General features: G+C 45.7%; 1 non-coding gene across 1 annotated transcript; it reads right to left on the bottom strand.

The window, feature by feature from the left end:
- Positions 1–5,043: 5,043 nt before the first annotated feature.
- On the bottom strand, positions 5,044–5,125 carry trnas-gcu (transfer RNA serine (anticodon GCU)). Its single transcript has one exon. It is a non-coding gene; the product is annotated as a tRNA-Ser (tRNA).
- Between the last annotated feature and the right edge of the window lie 2,682 nt (positions 5,126–7,807).

Below are 7,807 nucleotides of genomic sequence, written 5' to 3'. Positions count from 1 at the left end.
CCAGTCCACCAGCTTTTAGTAATTCTGTATTCGGGTCTCGGTCCTCCACAGTTTCTAACATCTCACCTCTTCCAAAAAAACACTCTGATCTATCTTTCGTCGGTACTACATGACCCCACATTTTAAACTTCATCTGTCAAAGCATTGCTCATTCACTTAATCTATCAAGAAGATTTGAAAATAAATTTCTTGCCAAAGGATAATGTTCTGCTTCTGCTCCCTCGCCGTTTGCTTTTCCCGTTAGTCTTTCACTTGGTGTAAATCCACAGAAAGTAAAGATGGAAGGATGGGAGGGTGGGAAAATCTTGCTCCGTTTCGTTATCCCAATTTGATCTTCATTCCAGTCCAATTTGGGTGAAGAATCCCAATTGTCTGTCTCAATTTTAATAAAGTATAAACAATTCTGGAATCACCATCTGGAAATTGACAAGAACAGGTTTCCAGGCTGACTTTATGCAAAAAGTGCCCCATTGGAAACAATGCACAAAACAGCTCACAAACTAACAACAAGGATGCGATTCAAACCCATGCGTGCAGAACACAATGGATTAGCCATCCATTGCCTTAACCTTGCAGCCACCTTAACTGTTGCACAAGCATGGCTGTCACCTTCAGTGCAACTCCTGGCTGTGCAGCCAGCTGCAGTGACCTAATGATTCAGGCATCTGAGTGATGTTAATCATGATGTGATCAAATGATTGAATGTTCCACTCTTTCCGTGGTGGGTTTTCACACTGAGTGGAAACGTGTTGGACATGGTCTGGAAATGTTTCACACCGCTCCATTCCCTGTTTCATTTACTTACAGAAGGTATATTTCCATCATTATACAACCCATAAGATGAACTTTTTTCAAAAGACTTCAGTGTATTTAACTCTGTGTCCAACACTGTGAGGCAGCTTTCTGTGTTTATAAAGAGTGTAATTTATTGACTGGTCTCTTGGATCTTGGATCAAACAGGGTAACAGACAGAGGTCTGTGTGCAGAGGGTTTGGAGGTGAGCTCTGATTCCTCACCCTTTCTGGATTGTGAGGAATAAAGAAGGAATGAGAGAGAGAGAATGTGGGAGAAGGGATGATGGAAGAATTTTTCCATGAACCTGAATAAAAGTGTCTCAAACACAAGATATCAAGAGCAGAACATTAACATAATCTGAGTTCCGCGATCTGGTCGGGTCCCATTCCCCTGAAGTGAGGAATGAACGCGTGAGGAAATTCCGCCTGGAGTTAGATTTGTCTCCAATGAAGATGAGTTCACAGTGAGGATGGAATAGCTCAGTTGGGAGAACACTAGATTGAAGAACCAGGATACAATCCCTGGTTTCATCAGTTTTAATTTGGTGTCTCCATCAATTTAAGTAGAGAGAATCAGAGGGGAGATTTTCCACTCTTGACCCCATGGGCTGAATTTTAAACTAACGGTGCGGCTCTCGGCAGAGCCACCGTGAGTGGGTGTCGTCACCACACAAGTGAAATGTGGCCGACCGACCCCGATCATGGAGCAGCCGACCAATTAATGAAGGGGAGGCGTGGGGCCCATGTAAACAAGGACCAGAGGTAGGGAACGAGGTGCCGATGGCACCGACATCTGACACAACGGCAGGTGCTGGCACCATATTTAAAGGGCTGCCAGCCCTGCATTCACTGCTGCCTGGTTTAAAGGAGTGTCTTCCTGAGAGCCCGTTCTGCTGCCTCTGCTGTCCCAGGACCCATTCTGCTGCCTCTGCTGCCTCCTCTCAGCATCTACCCCGTCAAGCCCCCTCAGAATTTTATATGTCTCAATACGATCACCTATCATTTTTTCTCAGTTCCAATGAGTACAGGTCCAGCCTGCCCAACTCTCCTCATAAGACAACCCCTTCATCACAGGAATCAATCCAGTGAACCTTCTCTGAACTGCCTCCACTGCAAGGATATCCCTCCTCAGACGTGTCCGGCTGTCCCCCCGTCTCTCCAGCTCTTTGCTTTTGTCGTTCATCCGGGCCTGCATGTGAAAACAGGGACATTGAAATGTTAGGGTCTGCCCATCACGACATTCCAACCACCCCTACTGTGCAGCTCCATTGATGCAGTGGTGAACAGATGAGCAGTGTGGCTCCTTTGCAGCGGATGCTCCCTTGTGCCCCAGGAGATGTTCACTCACTCTCTTGGGTAGGTGACCCTGTCTCTCCATCAGCTGTGGAGCAGCTGCTTTGCTGCCCAGCCAGTTCTATGGCCTCCTCCTCCATCGGGATGAGGACATGGAGATAAGGCACTCCACCGCCAGTCTTGACACGCTCTTTCCAATTGTGGGATGTCTTCTCCTGCAGCCACAATGATGAACAAAGTTAATCTCCCAGCGGGGACAAGCCCAACATCTCTGATGGTGATAGTCCAGCAGTCCATGATGGGGACACACGTATTCCTCCTGCATGTGGCCCCTCTCAAGGGACTGTGTGAGGTTATACAATGACTGACGTGCGCCTCTCACCGAAATGCAGCCAAGCCTCAGGCAGCATGTCCTGCTGCCCTTCCCCAATATACATGACTGGGTGGTCACTCCCTTTCCACCAAACACTCCCTCTCACACTGCCACATGCAATGTCCAAAGGGTCCAAAGTGTTTTGAGTTGTCGCCTGAGCAACCCGGATCTGGTCATTGACCCACTTCCTGTCCTGGATCCATGTTCTGGGGGTGACCCCACGTCTGCTGACCTCACCGACGATCTCCAGCTAGCTTTGCTTGGTCTGGTGGACAGGTCTCCACCTCCCATCCCTGGGGAAGAGGATCTTCCACCTTTCTCTTGCCACCTGGAGGCGAACCTGCAGGGAAGCATCGCTAAACCGTGGGAACATGGTCACTGCAGGCTCGCGTTCAGCTCCTTACTCAACAGGCAGCAGAGGCAGCAGAACGGGTCCTGGGACAGCAGAGGCAGCAGAACGGATCCTGGTGGAATCTAGAACTCAGGGACACGGTTTCAGAATTAGGGGTTTTCCATTTAAGAAGGAAATGAGGCCGAATTTCTTCTCTCAGAGATTCATTAATCTTCGGAATTCTCTAGGGCAGAGAGCAATAGAGGCTGGATCATTGAATGTCTTCAAGACTGAGTTCGACAGACTTTTATCTACCAGGAAGTCAAGGGTTATGGGGAGCAGGAAGAAAGTGGGAGTGAGGCCATGATCAGGTCAGCCATGATCCTATTGAATGGCGGAGCAGGCTCGAAGGGCAAAATGGCCTACTCCTGCTACTATTTCTTCTGTTCTTCTGTTCTTATAACCTCATTGCAGATTGGTTCAAACAGAGACGAATGAGTGGAATTCCAGAGGAGAGGTGAGAGTGATTGCCCTTGAGTGAGTGTGGCATCAAGGATCCCTAGCAAAATTGAAGTCAATTGGAATCGGGGGAAAACTCTCCACTTGGTGGAGTCGTACCTCGCATAAAGCAAGATGGTTGTGGTTAGTGGAGGCCAATCATCTCAGCCCAGGACATTGCCTCAGGAGTTTCTCAGGGTAGTGTCCTAGGTCCAGACATCCTCAGCTGTTTCATTGTTGACTCAGAAGAGTCAGAAGCGGGAATGTTCCCTGCTGATTCACAATTCCTCAGATACTGAAGCAGTCTGTGCCCACAAGCAGCAAGACCTATACAACATTCTCAGCTGATAAGTGACAAGCAACCTTCTGGCCACACAAGTGCTAAGCAGTGAACATCTCTAATGAGAGAAAATCAAACCATCCACCTTTTGATATTCAGCAGCATTACCATCGCTGAATCCCTCACCATAAACATCTTGGGGGTTACCATTGACCAGAAACTAAACTGGACCAGTCACATCTATGCTGCGGCCAGAAGCGTAGGTCAGAGATTGGGAATTCTGCAGCAAGTATCTCACCTCCTGATACACCAAAACCTGTCCACTATCTACAAGGCACAAGTCAGGAGTGTGATGGAATACACCTCACTCAACAACACTCAAGAAGCTCAACACCATCCAGGACAAAGCATCCCACTTGATCAGAACCTAACCCACCATCTTAAACATTCACTTCCTCCACCACCAGTACACAGTGGCTGCAGTGTGTACCATCTCCATATGAACTGCAGTAACTTGCCAAGTATCCTTCACCAGCACCTTCCAAGCCCGTGACCACTACCACCTCGAAGGACAAGGGCAGCAGATGCATGGGAACTCACTACCTGCAGTTTCCCCTCCAAGTCACTCACCATCCTGACATGGAACTATATCGCCATTTCTTCGCTATTGTTGGGTCACAATCCTGGAACTCCCTCCCCAATAGCACTGTGGGTGTTCCTACACCATATGGACTGCAGTGGTTCAAGAAGGCAGCTCACCACTACATTCTCAAGGGCAATTAGGGATGGGTAATAAATGCTAGACTTATCAGCGATACTCGCGCCCAAGAATGAATAAAAACCAAATCACTCTCCAAAGATTCCCCACAATTCAGGCTGGGACATTTACTTCAGGAGCACAGAGCTTTATATAACTACAACATGAGTTCCAATCTTCAGATTCCATTAGCCTTTCACATTATTTTCTACCAGTCCACTAGCTTTTAGTGATTCAGCACTCGGGTCTCTGCTTCTCCAGTTTCTAACATCTCACCACTTATAACAAACACTCTGATCTATCTTTCGTAGGGACTAGATGACCCCTCATTTTAAACTCCATCTGCCAAAGCATTGCTCACTCACTTAATCTATCAAGAAGATTTGAAAATAAATTTCTTGCCAAAGGATAATGTTCTGCTTCTGCTCCCTCGCCGTTTGCTTTTCCCGTTAGTCTTTCATTTGGTGTAAATCCAGAGAAAGTAAAGATGGAAGGAAGGGAGGGAGGGAAAAAGCTTCCTCCTTTTCGTGATCCCAATTTGATCTTCATTCCAGTCCAATTTGGGTGAAGAATTCCAATTGTCTGTCTCAATTTTAATAAAGTATAAACAATTCTGGAATCACCTTCTAGATATTGACAAGAACAGGTTTCCAGGCCGACTTAACACAAAATTTCCCCCCCTGGAAACAACAATGCACGAGACAGTTCATAAACTGACAACAAGGATGGGATTTGAACCCACGCGCGCGAAGCACAATGGATTAGCAATCCATCATGTTAACCGCTCCGCCACCTTGTCAACTGTTTGGGCGTAATGGTCACCTTCAGCTCAGATCCTGACTGTGCAGCCAGATGTGCAATGATGGAAATGTAGCTTCTGTAAGTAAATGAAATTTCCATCACATCAGGTCATGGCCTGTTGGGAATGGAGCGGTGTGAAACATTCCAGACCATGTCCAACACGTTTCTACTCAGTGTGAAAACCCACCACGGAAAGACTGGAACATACAAACATTTGATCACACCATGATCAACATCACTCAGACACCTGAACCATTAGGTCAATGACGAAGTCATGATGACTTCTAATTTCTCATGAAATGACGACTGAACTGACTGGAAGAATTGCTTTAACTCCACATGATCAGAGAGACACAGCCTCAGCCGACTTGTCAAGTGGCGTAAACAGATATTACTGCTTCTGATCTTCACCAGAACAGAGAGTGAGATGTAACATTGATCATCAAACAGACTATGAGAGAATACAACAGAATAAAACACATGGAGAGACACTGTGGAATAACAAATAGATTTGACTGGAATGTTGAATTTTAATTGGAATGGATAAAACACCAGAAACAACTGATTAAATTGGGATTCTCATCATTATATTGATCTGGGACAGAAAAGAGAAACTGATAGAAAGAAGGGAAGAAGGAAGAAAAGAAAGGATGGAACTGTTTACTTTTTTCAGTTTTTTCACTTGCCCATGAAAGCTGGATAAAAAGGTTGCAAATAACAGAGAATTTCACCAAAAAGGGAGATTAAATGCTGCCGAAACCTTGGATTGAAGGATGCCCCAACAGATCACCTGTTTAACTGTCTCCTCACTGGGGGATTTCAATCAGTGAGCAATATTATTCACTACTTTTTTTGTGAAATGAACCCAGAACTGTCACTTGGAATTAATATCTGTGTTCCAACTCCTGAATAATAAAATTGTGAGTTTCTCAATATTTTCTGGACACATTTCCTGCTGAAAGAACTAAGAACTCTTTTCTAATTTACACAATACTATATACACACTCATCAAGCCTCCTAAGATGGCATCCTTGGTGCTGCTCTCTCTTCTCCCAAACCTCATCTCATGTGACTGTTACATCATCACTCTGACAGTGGGAGAGGTTGATCCCACTGTCTTCAGCATTAACCCTTTACATTCTTATGCTACACTGTCTGTCCAAAAATGGTTAGAGAACTTCCTTCATTTATCGAAACACCAACAGCTGCCAGTTGTAAATCAACTCAAACCCATCAGAGAGAGAGAGAGAGAGAGAGAGACTGTCAGAGAACTTCCTGCATCCAGTCCTGACCCTGCCACACTCAGCAGCTGCTCACCCAGACCCCACTCGCATCAACACTGAATACTGTTACCGAGACCCTTCAAATAATGTTTATAAAAGGCGGAAATATTGAAAGTTCATCGCAGCTGGACTGAATAGAACAAAGTTTAATATCTTTTCACCGTCACTCGGTGACCACATGAGAGACAGTCCTTAAATCAGTCGTATAAATTATCAGCTGTAAGAATGTTTGTCATTGGGTTGAATAATTTCTGTGTGAGAAATATTCCAGCATCATAAACCAGGGGAATGTGCTGACTGAGCTGTGTCTTCATCTCTTCTGGTCAGTCGGACAGTTCACCCTTCATTCTGCTCTGATTCGCTTTCCCCAAGCGGATCTTCAGATTCTCAAATAGTCATAGAGTCGGACAGCATAGAAACAGGTCCTTCGGCCCACCGCATCCATGTCGACCATAATGCCTATCTATACTAATCCCACCTGCCTGCATTAATTTCATATCCCTCTATGCCTTGCTCATTCAAGTACCTGTCCAGATGCCTCTTAATTGTCACTACTGTTCCTGCCTCCACCACCTCCTCAGGCAGCTCATTCCAGATACCCACGATTCTTTATGTGAACAATTTACCCCTTTGATCCCCTTTAAACCTCCTCCCTCTCACCTTAAATCTATGCCCTCTAATTTTAGTCACCCCTCCTATGGGAAACAGACTCTGGCTATCTATGCTATCTATGCCTCTCATAATTTTATATACCTCTATCATGTCTCCTCTCAGCCTCCTTCGCTCCAGGGAAAACAGACCCAGCCTGTCCAATCTCTCTTGATAACTCAAGCCCTCCAAACCAGGCAACATCCTTGTGATTCTTTTCTGCACCCTTTCTAGCTTAATCACATCTTTCCTGTAATGCGGCAACCAGAACTGCACACAGTACTCCAAATATGGCCTAACCAACGTTATGTATAACTGTAACATGACATCCTAACTCTTGTACTCAATGCCTCGGCTAAAGAAGGCAAGCATGCCATACGCCCTCTTCACCACCCTGTCTACCTGTGTTGCCACTTTCAGGGAACTATGTACTTGCACACCAAGGTCTCTCTGCTCAACAACACTCCCCAGAGCCCTGCCATTCACTGTATATGTCCTGCCCTGGCTTAACTTCACAAAATGCATCACTTCACACTTGTCTGCATTAAATTCCATTTGCCAAGCCCTTGTCCACTTTCCCAATTGATCTATATCCTGTTGTAACCTTAGACAACCTTCTTCACTGTCCACTATACCACCAATTTCGGTGTCTTCTGCAAACTTACTAATCATGCCCCTTACATTCACATCCAAGTCATTAATATGTATGAAAAACAACAGGGGGTCCAGCACCGATCCCTGCGGCACAC

Source organism: Heterodontus francisci, unplaced genomic scaffold, assembly GCF_036365525.1.
Source record: "Heterodontus francisci isolate sHetFra1 unplaced genomic scaffold, sHetFra1.hap1 HAP1_SCAFFOLD_121, whole genome shotgun sequence".
In the NCBI taxonomy this organism is placed as follows: Eukaryota; Metazoa; Chordata; class Chondrichthyes; order Heterodontiformes; family Heterodontidae; genus Heterodontus; species Heterodontus francisci.
The sequence above is the reverse complement of the archived record's forward strand: the minus strand, read 5'-3'. Positions and strand labels throughout refer to the sequence as shown.